A 21,667-nucleotide genomic window follows, 5' to 3' on the forward strand; every position below is an offset into this window, starting at 1 on the left:
AAGACTTGGAAGTTCACTTAAAAGATTTCAAGGCGGAAAGAATACAAATGCGTAAGCCTTCTTCAAGACTTCATTATAAAAAAAATATAAAACGACTAACGAATGAAGTAGACAAAGCTGAATAAAGAACGTTTTAAAAGGAACAAAGCCTATAAATATAATCAGCAGAGGTTAAGAGGTTAATGTCAGTGAACGTTTATTAGAACTGTGCGTACCAAATAAGCGAAAATAGAAGATGAATGATCGAACCTTAGTATTTAACCTTGTACGTAGACATATATCAATCAATGTGGAAATTCGTTTGCCTAACTGTGATTAGAAACAACAAAACACTTTACATCAACTTCGAAAATAAAGTCTTGTTTTTCCCTTCTCTGTGCTGTGGAATAAATTTTCAATATTCCAAAATAAAGTAGTCAGAGACCATCAAAATACAAGTTAGATAGATACAGAATTAATTTTATATTTAAATTTGCATGAAATCTTGGAAGGGAAAGACACTAGCATGGAGAGAAACTAGGACAGGCTGGTGAGAGATACTGAGAAAGTTAGACAGGTTGACATCTTTATCGTATTCACGTCAAGCGATGCAGTTGCAATGTAGTGATCTCTGTTAAACAGATGATAGGCCCTATCCAGAGACAACGACAGAAATTAAAGGTACAATTATGTTATAGTGCAAGATTTGTCAAAGTTGTTTTCGCTACAGATAAATGGACATTATAGACAGAAATATATGTGTAAACATATTTGAATGTTTATTAATTCACTACAAAGTTTGAAACTGTCAGAATCAATTAAATGTTCCGTATGCTATTTATTTTGACGGTAAGTATCAGCGTTCCATAAACACAGAATCGCAACATCGAAAAACTACAATCAATATCCAGGGGAATGAAAATAGCGAAAACCCTCCTCCTAATAGTTTTCTTTATAGTTCATGCATGCCACAGGTTTATCGTCTGTTAGGTGCTGGTTGTTCTCATGTATTTTGTTTAACTCCTTTCTTTGGATAGAAAAAATAGAGTGGACGAAGACTGACAAAGGCAAAGTCTAAATTATTCGCAGACGAAAATGAGAAACATTTAAATTCGACTAACGTGTGTTATGTCTATGAGAGAAAAAATATTTAAAGAAAAAGTTCACTGGAATGCAGAGAAAGGGCAAATAATAATGACTGTAATAATAATAATAATAATAATAATAATAAACAACTTTAGTTATTTGCAATGGGCTACAAAGCCAAAGTCATAGTTAACACTTGGTGCAGATGTATTAAAATGTACAGCATTCACATCTTGTACAATACAATACATGAATTACATAAGATAGGAATAATCACAGATTAGATTAATATGAACAATAAAATACATGAACTACATAACATACGAGTTATCACAGATTAGATGCACTCTGTACAATAAAATACATGAACTATATAACATATGAGTTATCACAGATTAGATGCACTCTGTACAATAAAATACATGAACTACATAACATATGAGTTATCACAGATTAGATGCACTCTGTACAATACAATACATAAATGACATAAGATAGGAATAATCACAGATTAGATTAATATGCACAATAAAATACATGAACTACATAACATACGAGTTATCACAGATTAGATGTACTCTGTACAATATAATACATGAATTACATAAGATAGGAATAATCACAGATTAGATTAATATGCACAATGAAATACATGAACTACATAACATACGAGTTATCACAGATTAGATGCACTCTGTACAATAAAATACATGAAGTACGTAAGATTGGAATTATCACAGATTAGATGAACTCTGTACAATAAAATACACGAGCTACGTAAGATAGGAATTATCACAGATTAGATGCACTATGTAAAATAAAATACATAAACTAGATAACAGGAGTTATCACAGATTAGATGCACTCTGTACAATAAAATACATGAAGTACGTAAGATTGGAATTATCACAGATTAGATGTACTATGTAAAATAAAATACATAAACTAGATAACAGGAGTTATCACAGATTAGATGCACTATGTAAAATAAAATACATAAACTAGATAACAGGAGTTATCACAGATTAGATGCACTCTGTACAATAAAATACATGAAGTACGTAAGATTGGAATTATCACAGATTAGATGCACTATGTAAAATAAAATACATAAACTAGATAACAGGAGTTATCACAGATTAGATGCACTATGTAAAATAAAATACATAAACTAGATAACAGGAGTTATCACAGATTAGATGCACTCTGTACAATAAAATACATGAACTGTGTAAGACATGTATTATCACAGACTAGATGCACTATATAGAATAAAATACACGAATTACATAAGATAAGCACTATACAAGACTGGATGCTGTATATATAATAAAATACACGAATCACATAAGATAAGCACTATAACAGACTGGATGCTGTATATATAATAAAATACACGAATCACAAAAGATAAGCACTATAACAGACTGGATGCTGTATATATAATAAAATACACGAATCACATAAGATAAGCACTATAACAGACTGGATGCTGTTATTATTATATGGTCTTAAACAAAGTAACCGAAAAGAGCGAAAACCAACAAGTTTTGTAAAATTCCACAAATAATTTATTTCTCAAGAACACAAAGCGAAAATTTAAAAAACAGATTATAGTATTGTTCATTAAATCCCAAATAGCCCTAAAAGTTTTATCAATAGTCCAAATGTATAGAGCATTCCGAATGAATTCCAGCGTTATTCGGAAATAATTCCAAAATTTGAACATGCTGATATGCCAATAACATGGAATAATGTTGATGTGTTAGCAGTCTGATACTTTAATAATGATATAATCTAAAATGTCATTGAACTAATTTACAATAATTCCAAGATAAAGACTGAGTCTGAAAATATTATTCAGCACTTTATAATTCCAATGAATAATATAAATAAATAAATCCTCTCAAATATTAACTGAAAAGCAACTTAAATTGATTCCACTAAGACTGATGTTAAGAGATGAATGAATTATTCTGAAGTAAACAACATCAATACAAAAAGCTAAGGCAGAATAACAGAACCAGAATGACGGTAATTTTCCCATCAAACAGCTTGGTTATATAGAACATTCATAATTTGTATAACAAAGATAGGTCTTGAACTCAACATCAGTAAACATGTTTACCTCCAGGTAATACTGATCTTAAAACGTATACTAAAACCATAGACAAATATTAGCAATGTAATATTATTTGTTTTTACAAACTAGCAAGACATAAAAATGTATTATTGTATTTCGGCACTAGAATACACGGTGAACTCTACTTACGTTTACTTGGTTCTATGAAGTCATTCTCCAGCAAATATTGAAATTCTTTTCTCAATCATTCCTGTTTAAGATGATTCATCATGTAAGAAAGTTGTTTCACATGTGTTGAATGGACAGTTTCAACGTCATGCTAAATTTTATTTGTGTATGTTGGAACGTCTGGAAACAAGTGCTCATATTCATATATTATCTGTTTTAGTTAACTGTTTTCTTGTAGCAGGAGATTGAAAGTTTCTGGTCCAGATTATTCAATATTTTTGAATTCCATTCGAAGGTTGGTTAATCCAAAGTCACTACAGTCTGATTGCACGCCATCATTTAAATCCTCAATGAGTGTGACATATACAACTAAACTGACTGAATGATTAACATAGCTGTCTCTATTAACATACTCCTTTAACGTATTTATATGGCAAAGTTGTTTCTGTTTTCCCTCCCATATTAATAATATACTTTTTGTCACTTACATTCTTTCAACTGTATAATGACCATATTATTCAGTCTGAAGAGGATCTTTAGGTATGGATAGGAAAGCCAGAGTTCTAACACCATGGTGAAAACTCCTTTCCTTTGTATTTCTGTCTTACCTTAATTTCAGTTTTGACTGAGTAGATTCAAGATCAGGTTTTGCTACTTCCCAAGCCATTGCCAATTTATGTTTGAAATCAGGTACATAGTCAAGATTATTCTCTTAATCTTCGGTTGAAAGAAGTTTCTCGTTTACTTACTTCACTATGTCCAAAAACTAATTCAAAGGAATAAAAATAGTGAACTAGTTTTTGAACTCTTTCCCTAAGAACAAAAAACAGATAAAGAACACCCTCGTCTCAACCTTTTCCTGCTGAAAACAATATGACTTAATCATATTATTTACAGTTTGAATCTTTCTAAAGACCCTTGACTTTCAGGCTGATAGGCAGAAGACATAAACTTTGCATACCTAATTCATGCATAATTTGCAAATTACAGACATAAAATTTGACTCTTGATTAAAATGGACAGATTTGAGAAGGTCAAAAACGTCTAGAAAATTTATCAAAGCTTTTGAAAGGTTTTACTTTTAATATTATTTAAAGATTTACCTCTAGAAATAGTGTGAACGCACACATTACGGTAAAGAAGTATTGGTTGCCTGACTTGGTCTTAGGGAGGGGCCTAACAGAGTCTACCATTATTGTGCTAAATGGTTCGTCAAATGCGGGGATGGGTTGCTAATGAGTCTTAGGTAACGTTTGTTTGGTTTTCTTAACATTTGACGAGTGTGACAGGATCTACACTATCTAGAAAGAGGTCTTTTTGATATAGGTCTAGCAACTGCACAAGCTGTGTATGTATATAATGGATTTCGTTTTCAATAGAATCGACTTTCTGATCCAAACAAGGCTTGTCAGTTACAAGTGGATCAACCACAGCCATATCTCCAGCTAAGTCATTCCCTTGTAATAAGTGAATACCTCAGATGGGTGAAGACAATACTGTTCCGACTGTAATAGATCCGAATATTAAGTCTGAAGACTACTTTACACAATGGAGAGGAACATTAACAAAGTCGCACTCTGCTCCCTGAATAAGAATACCAGAAGACCTCTCATATAAAGACAAAGTAGTTGATAATAAAAGAACCATGTTTCTTTAACGTTTTAATAAGCATAAGCTTGACAGAATCTCCAACAAGTGATATAGAATCATTCGATATGAATGATTCATAATTCTCTTTAATAAAATCAGACTCAGGTTTGTTTGACCCAACAAAATGTACCGCTTCCAGCTTTCAATAAATAACCGTGATCTTGACCTATTAGAAATAAGAACATTTGGAATATCCCTGTCTTTATCATCTTGCTTATTTTTCAATCTGTAGCAATCAGACATAAAGCGCCCTTTTTCTACTATAAGAAGTCAGAAGTTTGATTCTTTAAAGTCGTGCCAGATTGAGATTTGAAAGTGTTTGTTTGAGACTGAGATTGTTTTTTTTTTAAACCAACAAATTGCTGAGAGAAAGACTTATTGATAAATTAAACTTTGTGAGTCAAGGAGTAGTCATTAGTTATACGAGCAGCATTGTCAAAGGTTTCGACTTAGCTCATTTGGGTAGATCTTGCCGTCACTATGGACGTAATTCTTAAACTCTTCACCTAATATGAATTGTCTGAGGTTATCGTAATCTTGATAAATCTTCTTGACTGAGCACCACCTATCAAATAAATGTTCTCTTTTGTCTTTGCAAATTCGACATAGAACTGTTCAGTTTCCTGCATGCAGTTCTTAAAGCTTTGTCGATATGTCTCATGTACCAACTCATGATCCTTCAAAATACATACCTTAACCACTTCACAATTAGCACTTTGTTGTACCGACATTGAAGGGTAGAATTCACGAGATTTTCCGGTAGGTACGCTTTGTAAGAATAAAGTCGAATTCTCTATTATCCATTGCAAATATTCAGCAATTTTCCCAAAACGAGGAAAATATTTATCTACTACTCTATCTATAAGCCCTAATATATATGGTGACATCAAAACCTGAACTTAAAAGGGGGCAGAGTGTTTTCCACTAGCTAGTTCTAATATTTAAATTTCCCTTTCCTCTTTTTCCGTCTCTAATTTTCCCTTTGCATTTGCATTTGTTTATCATCTCTCTCTATCTTTCTCTATCTCTCTCCCTTATTTATGCCGTTGCATATGTCTGTCCTTTTTCTCATTTCTTTCATTTAGTTTTAAAGCTGAATCTTGCTTAACTCAATTTCCGTCTGGTTTTTAATTTTAAATCTATTAATTTCATTTCAGAGCCAGACAGATACTTACTAATAAAACTCAAAAAAACACTTTTATCCCAAAATGTTTCTACTAGATATTGTTTCCAATCATTTTGTTTCTTGCTTCGTCAATGAAGCCTTTGCGTCGGAGAGCTAATTTATTTTCTGGCAAGCTGAAACAATTAATCCTTTTCAGGACTCTAACCCTTCCTGGGTAGGATTTAATAGATGACACTGCGAACATTTGTTGGTTTCACAAAATATTTCTCAAACATCTGAAATTAAAATACCAGCGGCTGAAATAAATAACAATGGACAAAATCCAACACACAATACAAAGTTATATTTTTTTAACATCTGTGCTTACATGCAACACGGATTGTTTATCATTATAATAAGAGTAGGTGACATGTTCAGTATTAAAATACCGTTGTATAATCAATATCCTTTATAGCATTTCAATGTTGTGTTTCGGGATACTTATGTGATCTTTTGGTGGAAGAGCAGTGATTCGACAACGATCTTCGGAGACTGAGGTCAAAGTATTAAGATAATATATTACTAATTTGTTTTTGAGGTTATACACGAGAGCTGGTTCATTTTATTTTATTGCGCGTTTTAAAGGCAACCATGTAATGTTTAGTGTTCGTTGGAGAATCTGCACGAGTTATGACCACCTTCTTGTTTCGTAAGTTCAATGCCTGTTGAAAAATAAGATAAGCAATATCCCCAAATATTGGATGAATAATAAAAAGGAGTTAATGTGAAACATTTTGCGTTTTGCAAAAAGCAATTTATTTTGGTCTTTGAAATGTTTAACTCCTTTCAGATGAAATACCTTGAAGTAAATTTTTATACACACAGAGGTGATCTGTTTATTCCATGATAAAGTCGTTAACACGGGACTACAAAACGTTTTTCATGAGTGCCACATTCAAGCTTGTAATGTCGAAAGGATGCGGAAATAACCTTGTGCATTCTTCTTTTCGTATGAGTGATGTCGTTAGTAAAAGTTCGGTTCTTTTGAGAATATATACATAATGCATATAGCATGGTTGGTACAACAAGTTTACAAGTTTGATATGTCAGATTTTATTGTCCCCTTAATTTCAATGAGATCTGAATTTAATGCTTGAGAAGATGCGTCGTCGACCATGTACACCTTGGCGTATCGAGCAGATATTTCAGTGCTTCGGATCTGTGAATTTCATTGGATGCGGCGGCAAGGCACCGCATCCAATCAAAATTGAGTTGTTCAAATTTCAACACTATTCCTACATGATCGAGACAAGGGGACCACACAACTCGAATGGACTGATAAATAAACAATTTAATTTTCCACTGCTCGTCTGTGATTGCACAAATACCTTTCACTCAAATAGACCTGTAATGGCTTCCCTCTGGAACATAGTCATACGTTCGATGTTAAATTTACAAAGTATCCTCCTCAGGTCGATTGCCTCCACCTTTTTCGCCCGATTTACAATGCACCTCGCTATTGGTTAGTTGGCATTACTAAGGGAGACAACTCATGAAATCCAATATATGTCGCTAGGATAAAGCACAAATATATCTGTTCAGTCCGCCAAGGTGTAGATAGGGTTATCATATCGAAACCATGGCTAGCGAAGATTCGTCGTCCACACACATAAACGTTTAAGATACCAAAGAGGGGTCATTGCATACGAGCAAAAATAAAAAAGTGGTCCAAATATTAACAATTGGGGAACTCCTAGACTAACATGAAATGGATAACTCTAACACCATTAAAATGAACGGTAAATAAGGAACAAATGTATAAGATTGAACATAAAAAAATGTCCCTTTCTTCGAAAGAATTTTGTGATTTACCAGGTTAAATGTTTTTTAGTCTAATAGAAATACATCAGTCAGATTCCATTTATCTCTGATTCTCGATACGAATATAATTTTAATGTTTCAAAAAGTCGTTTGACAGAAATTGAATTTTCTTAAATATTATTGATTTTAGATAACATATTATGTGTTGATAAAATGAAATTGGGTATGGACATACAGTTCGAATAGCATTGACAGTGTGCGATACTGAAATCGGTTTATATTTCGATCTTGTTTGAAGACGGGGGTGAGTTTTGCACATTTCCAATGGCATGAAGAAGAATTAGTTTTGATAGCATAAGTCATAATATAGGTAATTCTTTGATGGATATGGTCACCACAAATTTCTTTTCTAAACTATTGCATTTATTCTTTTTAGGATAGTAGGATCTTTTATGATCATTAGATTTACAAGCGTTGAAGACATCTAAATTAATTTTAAATGGGTAGACTTTCGAACTTGGTGCATTCGGGCAATATTACTGACACGTAATCTTTGAGTTTCTTTGTTATAGCATCGCAATAATTGTGAAACACTTTAGTATATCCTATAGCAATACTGGTAACGCACTCATTAAAGAGGTTTACTATTTATTACAAGACAGCGTGCAAAACAATTGTGGTAAAATGTTTCTTTTTTTATAGAGAAATGTCAACATTTTGGAGACATGACCTTATTGCGAAGTAACCAGATTTGTACCAGAGTTGCGCGGAATCCAAATATTTGAGGTAGACAGTTTGAAAGATTGAATGAATCGATATGTCACCAAAGAAAAGTTATATTCAACTAAAATATTCAACCATGACGATTACTAGTATGTACATACTGCCATGGAAGATTTCAGTATACAACAGCATGGCAAAACTTGTAAAGATATACATGCAGTTAGGTCTAAAACTGTAAAACATATAAATAGAGATGTCTTGTTACAACGTGGCGTAAATCCGATATAGCACTCGTTTGGGAGAAGAAAACAAAGCACATCCTTAATGATTTAAATAAAAGACTTTGCAAAAGATCATATATAATGCAGTATCTGATATTGGAGAGTTTAAGAAATGGTGTAACAATAAAATTATGTCCATATGAATAACATTTAAACAGCTGAAAGTATGCAATATGTCATGGACATAACGGATACAGATGTGTTTCTAGTCGATCCAATACAAGAGAAAGAGATATTAACAAAATAAATGTTTTGGCTGATTTGCAGCTTTGGAGATGAAGTCTAGTGGTTGATGAATGATTTTTATTTGAAGAAGTTGTAAAGCTAATGATAACGATCAAGGGAGAAAAAACGGTTTAATGACTTTTACTAATTGCCCATGTAAACACTTAAAGCACTTAAATTTCTAATTTATGTGAGCTTTTCTTGTTCATCGAATAAATGCTAAGTGACTTCTTCAATCGGTTGTATCAAATTGAAAACCATTGGTAATATACAGTATTTAGCAGGCCTTAGTAATTGTTTTATTTCAGTGTTCTCCATGGTATAGCAATGTTAGGGACCAACTTCGCACTGCTAAAAGAGACCGCCGTAAAGCTGAGAGGCTTTGGCTTTCCACCAGACTCACTATTCATAAGCAAATCTATGAAGCCGCTAAGAAGACTGTCAGAAATATAGTCCATGCAGCGAAATCAGCCCACGACACTACTAAGATCATGGAAAATTCCAGCTGCAAAGAGCTCTTCGAGATTACTAACAAGCTAATATCAAGGAACAAATCTACACCACTTCCAACTACTTCCTCTCCAGTCGACCTTCTGGACATGTTTGCAAATTTCTTCCGTGACAAAGTACAAACAATTAGAGACAAGCTTGACACCACAATTTAAATTGACTCGCCGTCACCATACAGTTGGGATGCAGAATTTGAGCGGCATTAGCAGCATTTGAACCTGTCTTCATGGATTTTGTACGTACAATCCTGATGAAGAGTGCACCAAAGTCATGTGAACTTGATCCATTTCCAACATCACTGCTGCTTGAGTGCTTAGATCCAGTATTGCCTTCACGAACTGATGTTATTAATACCTCTCTCTCATCAGGGGAATTCCCATCATTTTTCAAAACTGCCACTGTAAAGCATCTGCTGAAGAAACCAACACCAGACCTAAACGATTTAAAGAACTACCGCCCAGTTTCTAATCTCCCATTCATATAAAAGAATCTTAGAAAAGGTTGTTCTATACCAGCCTGTATCTCATCTGAATTCAAACAGTCTGCATATCGCCCGTGCCACAGTACTGAAACTACTCTTCTAAAAGTAGTTAATGACATTCTCTCTGCTTTGGATAGCGGAAGGATTACAGTCCTCACCCTCCTTGATTTGTATGCAGCATTTGACACAATAGACCATTCCAGCATGTATTTGGCATTCATGATACAGCCTTACTGTGGTTCAAGTCCTACTTGGTCAACAGGACACAAATTGTGTCTGCAAATGGAATACACTCCAGCCCAGTTGATCTATGTTGTGGTGTTCAACAGGGGTCTGTTCTTGTACCTGTTCTCTTCATTCTATACATTTAGCTGCTCTCAAGTGTCATATATCATCATCGAGTGTCTCACCAATTAAGCTGCAGATGAATGATGATAAAACTGAGGCCATTCTGGTCACAACATAAAGACTTTCTCATTCACATCGTTTGCCTCAAATAATAAATATCAGCAACACCAACATTAAATTCACACAACCAGTACGAAGCCTAGGTGTTACTCTGGACAGTACTCTCACATTGCACCAACATGTCATAAACATATGCAAGGCTGCATATCTTGAGCTGAGACGCATCAGCTCCATTCGCAAATATCTTTCAGTTGATGCCACTAAAACACTTGTGTGTTCATTAGTACTTTCAAGACTGGACTATTGTAACTCAATTATGTCTGGTTCATCTCAATATCTACTCTAGAAACTTCAAAAAGTTCAAAACACAGCTGCTCGGATCATACTTAGAGTACCACGATCAGAGCACACCTCCCTGCTGCTCTGTACCATACACTGGCTATCCATTCGATCCATTTCAAACACAAAATTTGTTCTCTGTGCTATGTTTCACTGACGGACTCCAGTCCAACATACCATTCCGACCTCACCCATGTGTACACACCAGCAAGATACTTACGCTTTTCTTCTGACAATCGTGTACTCATTATTCCCACTATGAAAACAAAGTCATATGGACAACGTTCTTTTGCATACCAGGTCCCAGCAATGTGGAATGAATTGCCCACTGAACTTAGACACAAAGACACAGTGATCCCATTCAAGAGTGCTCTCAAAACTCACTTATTTCGACTGAAAGAACAAACTTAAAGACCTAATAATGTTTCCTACCTTAAATATTTTCAGCATGTTTTTTTATGTTTTCTAACTTCATGGTGTTTGTGTATGTAATCATCATTATATATGTTTTTTTTTTATCTTATAGGTGTTGTCTAACGGTTGTAAAGCGCTTTGAGCTTCTAAAGATTAGGCGCTATGCAAAGTCCTCATTATTATTATTATTATTATTATTATTATTATTATTATTATTATTATTATTATTTTATATCGTTGGGATTAAAAAAGCGCTTAGAGCTTCTAAAGATTAGGCGCTATGCAAAGTCCTCATTATTATTATTATTATTATTATTATTATTATTATTATTTTATATCGTTGGGATTAAAAACTATTCTCGATCATTGTCTCTACACTTTTTGTACAGTATCAGAGCAGCCCAGTTGAATGAAGGCTTAGCTTCGTTCAAGTTGTATTGACTGCTATATCAATAATTTGTTCCATAGTGATGCAGTCGTAAAAGAAACTCCATTCCCTTACTTGTCATTAACCATGCTGTAAGACTGACCTACACTTTTGAGAAGGTTCTCAACGTTTCTTGACTTCAGTATGTAACATTCGGTGACAGATAATATTGTATCGTTTTGATGTTATCGCAAAAACATACGATGGATCGATTGCAGTTTGTTTTCACTGTTTTTATTCATATTCATTTTGTTCTTACATTTTAATTACTTTGGTTAATGCTTATGCAACTCTGACAATCTATTATAGAGTTAGCCTTTATCTTATTGTCCAGGTCAGTAAGTCTTGCGATCGATCAGCTTCTTAGCCACTTGATTCTGTTTTGCTTGATCGCATTAGTCAGGTCTCTCTCTAGCTTTTCATTTGGGATTGTAAGGGGCCAAAGTTGTCCATAGATTTCTAAAACGTTCTCACTCTTACTCTTCAAAGCTTCTATCGCACTGTTTATCTTGCTTTCTACTGGTTTTACAAAAGTGACAAATATATGTTATGGTATTTAATCTCTGTTTGATCAGTGTGTTTCCAATATTTTTTTCTTCTGTTTTGAATAATTGGTTTTGCAGATAGATTAGGTAGCTCTTTCATTTCCCTCAGGTTCAGTAGCAGTTAATGTATTATCTACATTTCCCCCCGCCATGATTTGATGTATTTCAAATGTTCCATATCCAACTCTTACGTATCTGAGAATCAACTCAATTTTGCGCAAAAAATTTTTTATTAACGTGATCAATTTTATTCCTCATTTGCTATTGCAGTTTTAGATATATTATTTGCTGTTAATTGATTAACATTGTGACCCCTCTTGCTCGCATTTTTTTGTCTTAATGTTCAAAGAGAATTGTATAGTATCTACGAAAGATAGTCACAAGGGAACGTATTCTTTTAATCATTCCATACAGAATCTATGATATTTACTTAACTTGGAAAACACACGCTACAAGCATATTGTAAAATTCTGTCACTGTACTCTTCATATGTGATGCTCATAAATGAAAACAGTCCTTATATTGTTATTGTCATTGATGTAGTAGAAGGTGTTATGTTTTAGTTCATAGTGATTATTCTAATAACTAATGACAAAATCAGTTTTTCTGTAATGAAATGAACAGCTTATCATTTCATTTGTTAAGTAAATTTATAACACATTTATTTCTCGGGTAGGGCATAGATTGTAATACAACCATCCACTTATATAGTAAAAAATAGTTCTTCAAATCATTCGAGTCTTTGATTTCAATCTATATCCTTTAAGTTTCTCAAAGATATATTTCTCATTAAATTTCTTCTCTTCCTTCATATTTCTGTTAGTGTATAAATATATTTAATGTTCTTGGCGATAAAAAAGAACTCAGTAAATTACTGTTTTGTTTATCATATAATCAATACTTTTCAATTTGTTCCTCATTTTTAAAGCTTTATTATAAATCAGTTTTTACTTAATACTTTTAGCAGCAATATCTACCAGTGTATATCTACCAGTGTTAGAAAGCCAAATTAACAAATAAGGCTGCCAAATCCAATCAAAATGTAGAAACGCCAAAATAAGCTGAAACTGTTTCCACACCGGTCTTCTCTTACATTCTGACAACCAAGAAGAACGAGTCCTAAATCTTTCAATATAAGTAAAACTTAATAAACTACAATCTGTATCCAATGTGGCTTGCAGTAATAGTCAGCCGTCTAAATTGATTCTTTTCCGACTCTATACATTTTATTGAAGAGGCCAGGGATAAGAGATTTCAATAATGTTTTTAGCATGTGTACTTTATTGTAGCGAGTACAATTGCTCCAGGCTCAGCTAGCAGTGTAAAGAAAAATAAAAGAAGTGTGCCTGTTGACAGTTTTTGATATCAGATGTCCAGATGCTGAGAGAGATTAATATTCTGTGTAACTTTCAGTACAAACAGATAAAATCTGATACCCACTGGGAATGCCCAATTGCAATACTGTTGGTGGAAGCGTTGCTATTCTTGGACTTATTAGAACTTCATGGTATTCTAAATCTCTTACGAATAATAAAGTGATTTACGTGGTTACAGGTGGCAATTCATTCTTTTGCTTTGTCATTATAATGGTTGGTCATTGAAAAATTCTGGACTCGTTTATTAAATTTAAACTTGTAACTCCAAGTTGTATGCTTTAAGATTGTAGCACGAGTTGTATGCAACTTGTATCACTTTATTTATATACCAAGCAAGCCTGATACTTCATAAATTGAATCAAAAACATACAGAGATGATATATGCAAAAATCAGCATATCAGTCATTTAGGTGTAACTCCTCTTCTCATCAACAATCAAGTCACACCCGTTAATAATATTTTCACCATTGACCAAAACTCTCATGAACATTTCTTGGCCGAATTTCAACAGAAACAGTAAATAACAGTGAATCTGAGCTTACTGTTTCGTGTAGAATTTGCATATCTTTTATACACCATGACCATCATTCGTAGATATATATAAATCAAACCACGATACCGTACATTCGTAGATGCACACAAATCAAACATCGATACCGTACGATGAGCATCATTCGTAGATACACACAAATCAAACCACGATACCGTACGATGAGCATCATTCATGTAGGTGTCAGTACGAAGCAAATCAACATCAGGTAAAATATATCCAAATTCCTCAAAACGTTTCTTCAAGTCATAACAAAGCATAATCCTCTACGAGATTCAGCATTCCTCTACGAGATTCAGCATTCCAATATATATATATATATATATATATATATATATATATATATATATATATATATATATATATATATATATATATATATAATTTTTCCTAAATTTTGTGTTAACAGTGTTTGTTGTTTATACATAAGTTGTTACCCCTCTCCAAAAAGAAAACTTTTTTTATAAAAATTACACCGTTATTAATTTATATACGAGTTTAAATCCGTTTGCCAAATTTTTTATATGCGTCATTGTCAACAATGGCTGCTTGCATTTGGTCATGCAATGACCTAGACTCATCTGTACGCAAATCTGTTTTACCTTTCTTATGAAACTTGCAGGCACATTATTCAGTGAACCAGTCTATCAATTAAACGTATATTATATTCTATTTCTGTTCCGCTTCCTTTGTTCCAGCATTAGATTAATGTTTATGTAAGCACCTAGACTTTCGGGATCTCAGTAAAGATGTTGTAAACACCTTTTCGTCAGCCATTTTCAAAAGTATAAAAAAAATCCAGAGGGTATTTTACGCTTGATATATTTTGGCTAGTGTTATTAACAAGCCAACAGGACGTCCATCTATCAAGGGCATGTTGTTGTTTTTTTTTACACGTTTATCTTTTTCCCCACAAGTTGAACGTTTCTTCAACAGTTTCAAACATGTGAATGGTTTCAAATTGATGTAAATTTGTATCATTTTTGTAGGTGATTATAATCAAGCTATTTTAAGTACTAAATCACCACGCGCTGAGTTGAATCTAACATTGTTTTACATAAATGTTATCTCTGTTTGTGCTAAATCCTTGTAGACCGTGTATGTTACATAAACTGGCTCTTTAAGATATACCGTACATTTAGATGGGTATAATTTTGTGTATTTATCAAAATCAGGCGCATAATTTATTCTTTTTGTAATGCACTGGCTTGACCATTTACCTATGAAGGCTGATGCCGATTATTTCCATGCAATCATCATTACACAAACCTGAAAATCTTGATAATTTCTAAAACATTACCGGATATCTCTTTTTATGCTTCAAATCTACAAACCAGTTCTCTTATTCTCTTCATGCTATTTTGTAATACAACATTTTACAAGGAAGCATATCAATAAAAATCATCGCTAACTTCAAATTACCTCCTTCCCCTTCTCTTGGTAATTATTGACCATTCATGTTGTACCGAACAGCCTCCACATTTGAATATTACCTCCAACGCGAACAACTGTGTACACTGAAAAAAATGTTATTCAACACACGCAAAGATATTGAATTGCAAAAATAAATGAATAGAATTTTTTTTTAAATTAAAAAAAAATATTCAGGAGAATTTGTTCAATTTTCTCATTAATATAACAATTCGTTTTCGAACTTGAATGGCTAATTTATATTTTAATTGAAGAGCTAATTGAGTATAATAGTGATTGTGCAGTCACTTGACGTGTACTGAAGAACGTTCCAGTCAATTACATAATGTCTGTGAGCAGCTTTCTAAGTTTCAAACTGATCATAGATAAATCTTGTAATGATACATCTCAATTTTGTAATAAATTTGGATGAGTGGAATTTCAGGGACAGAGGATGATACAATTCAGCTCGCATATTAATGATGCTCATCCATTACATGTGCATTTTATCTCGCTTGTTTTACAATATATACTACAATGTTATCTCTATTTGTTTTCCTGTGTTCCGCCGCAAAGCTTGACAGAAAATGAAACGTTGTGTTCCTGGACTTCCTTGATATCATCAAGGGAGAAATCAGAAATTGTATCCCAATTTCGACATAATCCCAGTGGACTAGTTAACATACAGTGATATAATCACATAACCACTCTTGTATTTATGAAGCGATGCAGTAGTTGCCATGATTATATACTTCGTTTAGAGGTGCAAATGAACAGATGGCTATATCTGTCTGGGCAATAATGAAACTCGGATCTTGAGTTTGATATTCAGCTTTTATTCAGCGATAAATCAAGTACAATTCGTCAAAAGTGATTGGTTGGCATAAATCATCAGCTCAAACGTTTTATGATCGTATGTTCAGCTGATTATTAATTAATCACGCACTGACCTTGCTGCAAATGTAGCTATCTGTATTTGTTCAATCATCAACACAAAATTCTAGATGAACACAGAATCCTATCGAATTAAGACGATCCTTGTTCTTGCACGATTTGTCCTCTTGTGTACTCTTCTTATAAAAAAGAATATCTTTCTCCTTTAAATAAGATTCGGTCTCAGCTGGTGTTCTATTGTTGTAAACGGATTTTCTTTTCCTCATTTTATTCAACTCTGAATGTGTGATTTCTTTTATTTCCTTTTAAATTAAATTAAAACCGACCACTGATGCCATGTTGTCGTCAATATCTGCTTAAAATTCGGTATAAATGAATGGGTACGGATACCATACAGTGATTTTTTTTCCGGAGCCAGGACTGGTTCAAATTATCTTTAAACATACTTAATATTAAGTAGGTATGCAAGCTGAGCACATATACATTCTGTATATAAAGCTACATGTTTAAGTTATTTCGAATCTTACTAAAAATGAAATGAATGTCGACGGCACCTTTATTTCTTTAAGACACGCGCGCGCACAAGCACACACAAGTGACTGACACAACTTTGATGGTGAAAAAAAGTGATAACCTGAAGGGAAAAAGAATCATACCAAGTGATAAAATTACCTCAGATTACCATCACGTCCTCTTTTGACCTAGGAGCCAGTCTATCATACTGTCAAAGAGACAAGGTAGGTAACTTCCAAAAACATCGTTCACACCTGACCCTCGATCTTCTGGTACTATTTCCGTCTATGAAAACACTAGATCACAATCTATGGCATGTTTTACTTCTAAGATATTTTATTCTCAATTCATCAAGCCATTTCTGCGTTGCACTAATGTGAATGTACCGGAAACGAAGCTCAGAGCTGTAGAGAACGATCACGGGCCCTGTGGTAAGAAACACCCGGGTCTCTCCTATTTCTTGTTAAAACAAAGTGTTTCTTTCATAAAATTAAAAATTGTTGCTCGGTCCGGGCCCCCTTACAGGCCCGGCCCCGGGGATATACCCGGTTGTCCCCTCCCCTCTTGTCGGCCATGCCGAAGCTTATGAATTGCGCGATTTTGCCTGCCGGAACAAACTTAAGCTCTACTTGAATTTACGATACTTACTAAGAGTTACAGTGTTTGCGACTTTATAATACATTATTTCATAATGTGAGAACAGTGGTAGGTGCAAAAGTAAGTTTATACTTACCATTCACTAGATTTAACTCTTAGAATCCTGTTTCTTTAAATAATTAAACATGCGTTTGCAAACATCCATTCAATTTTAAATCCTGAAATACCAAATTCTCAACGTCTTGAGTGAAGATCGCTTTTGTGACCCACATAACTCAGGAGAGCAAAATTATTGCCTCAAACGTTGCTATATAATGTAATAATTATTGTAATACATACAGTTTCGATTCAGAAAAAATGTGGAGGGTTTTGCATTTTTCAACATCAAGATCGCGTCAGCCACCTGTGCAAACACACACAGGCGCGCACAAAAGCACGCAAACACATACACCAACGTTGAAAGAGTACAAAATTAGAGTGTAATTTATGATCAGCAAAGAGTACTAAGTCCATAATCACTCCTATTAAACAGTTTAGAGTTATAACAAACTAAAGCTCGGAACCTACAAAGTATACACGAAACAAGTTGATTCCGTTCCGCTTTGCGACTGACATCAAATGAAATTTGTGAAACTTCTCGAATAATTGAAATGCCCTGTTGGCGAAAACTGAAAAAAAAATAATATAATTACTTGACAAGTTTTACAAATTTCATTTCACATAAGCATCCATGCAAGAAACTCTATATACAGATCATTCGGCAGATTTATTTTGTTCGTAGGTCATAAGGGGGCGCTCTAGTCCGATAAATCACCCTCCCCCCAAAATCCGTTTGATACTGATGGACGATATGTGGGTCTGATATCACCTGTTCATTAACATTTTTCATGCAAAACTTTCCGGAACAAACCTTCGTACACGTAAGATACTTACCGGTAATTGGTAACAGCCATATGTAGCGCGAAATTCAAAATGGTCACATGACAGACGGTTGTGCGATCCACGTGGATTTACAAGTCACCAAACATCGGATTTGCTCCGGAAATTTAATTTACATGTCACCAAAAGAATCGTTCAGCCGACGGTAGCTCCACAGCCGCGAGACTTACCGGGAAGTATATCAAATGTGCACCTATGTGTGCAGCCAAAATTGGCTGCGGAGATTGGCAGGTTTTAATGAATTGGTGATATCAGCCCCTAAACCGAAAATCTATATCATCACGGGAGCGGGCCTGATTTATAGACCCAGGGGGCGCTCTTCATATATTATTAACATCTGAGAGAGTGACATGCGTAAGTTGACGTTGTTTGCATTTACAACATGCACTATAGAGCAAATGTTGTCTGCAGTATTGAATCATTGTCTAGACAGTTTAAGTCGAGAAATGGAGAGTTTCATTCTAAAGAGGAAACCTCAAAAGATTTATCAACTTAATCTGTATTGACCACCGTCGATATAACAAATGAATCAAAGCATTTTTGGTGGAAGTGCTTTTCGCAATCTCAGACATATAATTATCACCATAAGACTAATGGGCTATGTACGCCATCCGTAACATTGATCAAACGCGTGGAGCCATGTATGTATGCTATCGAAAATAATAAACAATTGTAGTGTACTTATGAAATGGATCTTGTTTTGTTTTTACAATGACTAATATGGAAGGGTGCATCGCGTTGTTTTTCTCCAACGCTATTAAGTTTATATATGAATTTTGTTTCTTTTATATGTAAAGAGTTCTAGATGGCCTATTCGGTTAGCATCTCTTATTCTTGATCAAGACATTCCAGGTCTGAACCACACTTACTGAATATAATATTTTTTTTCATAAATTGAAGAATCTTTGAGCTCAGGTTGGATTGGACACGAAAATGAAAGTAAACTCTGCTTATATACTATTAATGCCATTCATAACTACGAACAATTCTTTGATCTGAAACAACCTCTGAGTCTTCTGGGATGTTGTTTGACACTCTAGGGACTCATCTTCAATTGCAAATTTACCCCGTAGCAATCCACATTAACTAGTATACGTCTTTTGACTGTAATATATAAGTGTACAGCAGTTTAAGGCAGCTTCTTCTTCAAGAAATACTGTCCGCAATCACGTCTCGAACTAACTTTTGTGAGATGACTTTAGTAAACAATTATAGAGGATATATGCACAATATCGAAGGCTTCATCGATTGAAGCATATACTAAGAGTGAAAAACCGCTGTATGATATTGTGGAAGAAAAGTTTAGGTGCTGACGACAAGCTAATCCATCCATGACGACAGTGAGCTGATCTTGAAAATAATATTAGCAATTGCATCTAAACTCGACTTTCATGAAGCATAGAAACTGATGTACAATGCAGAAGAAACGAAGCAGTGCAGTCAACGGGAGAAATTCTCCGAAGCCGCTTCTACGCCCACTGAAGCGAAAACCATGTCTGAGATATACAAGCACTCCGGGATATTTGATTTTGTTGGATACAAACATTCGAAGTTTTGCCGTGTTTGAGTTGATTGCAATACCCATTGATGAATTACTTGATCTCGTTTGGGGCGAGACCGACATGATGGATATTATATCCAGGTTTGCAATCAATTTTATAACGATCCTGTAAAGAACAAACCTGTTTATTTACAAAAATGATATTTACAATTTCGAATTACCGTAACACAAGATGGACAAGTGTGATTTTCGTGATTGAGATTTTTAACATACGTGTAAAAAGAATTCAGTCATATCGCAAGGATATCTGCAGTGTGGCAGTCTATAATGATGTCTAGCACTGGTGCATCATGCCGCAGACATGCAGCATCATGTCCAACCCAGTCACATTATCCTGACATCATTCTGACCAGTTCTTACACTAACCTCTTAATGTTAAACGCCAACCGAGGCAACTGCTAGTGCCATTTTTATAAGTCTTTGGTATGACTTAGGCCATCAGAGCAGTCGCGATGTACAAATCTCTCCGCCTCGCAACATGACCAACATACTACTGTACGCACAAAGGGAGATAAAACGAAGGCTACAAGAAACTTTAACCAGTTGAATAACTTTGTGTGTATAAGTGGAGTTCAGTTGCACTGGGGCGCAACCAGCGCTATAGCATATACCTTGTAAAACGTAAACCCTGCAGCACTCTAGATTTAGTACACTGACATTGGATTTCCTTATGTATAATGTTACCAATGACTTGTTGAGACGAGACTTAAAATTTCCTATAACATTTCTAGCATTCCCTTATAATCCAAACTAAAGCCCCCTGTAGTCCCCATAACCCTTCCAGTGAAGTGCAAGAAGAGAAAAAAAGATATAATATACACATGCACACATACATATACACCATCACACATGGAGTGAAAGAATTGGAAAGAGTATTAGTACTTACACGCATACACAAAGATAACATTCTATATATATTATATGGGATATGGAGAAGAACAAACACACTTGAGGACATGAATTGGCTTGCGTTCACAATCCAAATAGTGTGCTAAATCAAATCCGTTGTCAAAAGTTGTGTGGAGTGGGGTTTATAATTATAATGTGGTTTTTCTATTTTATCGTCCCAAATTTAATTCGCTGACTAAACGGTTACCTACTATTGCTTGATAAAAATGGCAGAAAGTTGTGCTATGTCAAGAGAGGAAGATTTGGTTCTTTAGTCGGAAACAAATTTACATTTTGTCGCCCACGATACAATACAGTCTCTGACGTTTTTCTTAACCACTGACAGGGAAATATAAAGTTGATAGATTTAACATTATAGGTGTTTACATGGATGATTGAATTGAACATTGGGCCGTCATGTTGAAATTTATAAGGGCAAGGTGAAATGTAATGTTAAACTTGTCCACGGGTTTTACATTATTGGTTACTATCCAACACCCACCCACGTTATAACATCAATATGCAGTTGGAGTTGGAGGAACATATATCCAGCTGTATACTATCCAAAACCAGCACTATACAGTCAACAAAAACATGGAGTGACCAATACACAGTTATCAACTATTCAACACCCCATACATACTATCTAACACTCCGTTTTGTGTGACCAAAAACCAATTATCTACAATCCAAA

The sequence above is a fragment of the Sinohyriopsis cumingii genome, chromosome 19, assembly GCF_028554795.1.
Source record: "Sinohyriopsis cumingii isolate HCF-2022 chromosome 19, ASM2855479v2, whole genome shotgun sequence".
Taxonomy (NCBI): domain Eukaryota; kingdom Metazoa; phylum Mollusca; class Bivalvia; order Unionida; family Unionidae; genus Sinohyriopsis; species Sinohyriopsis cumingii.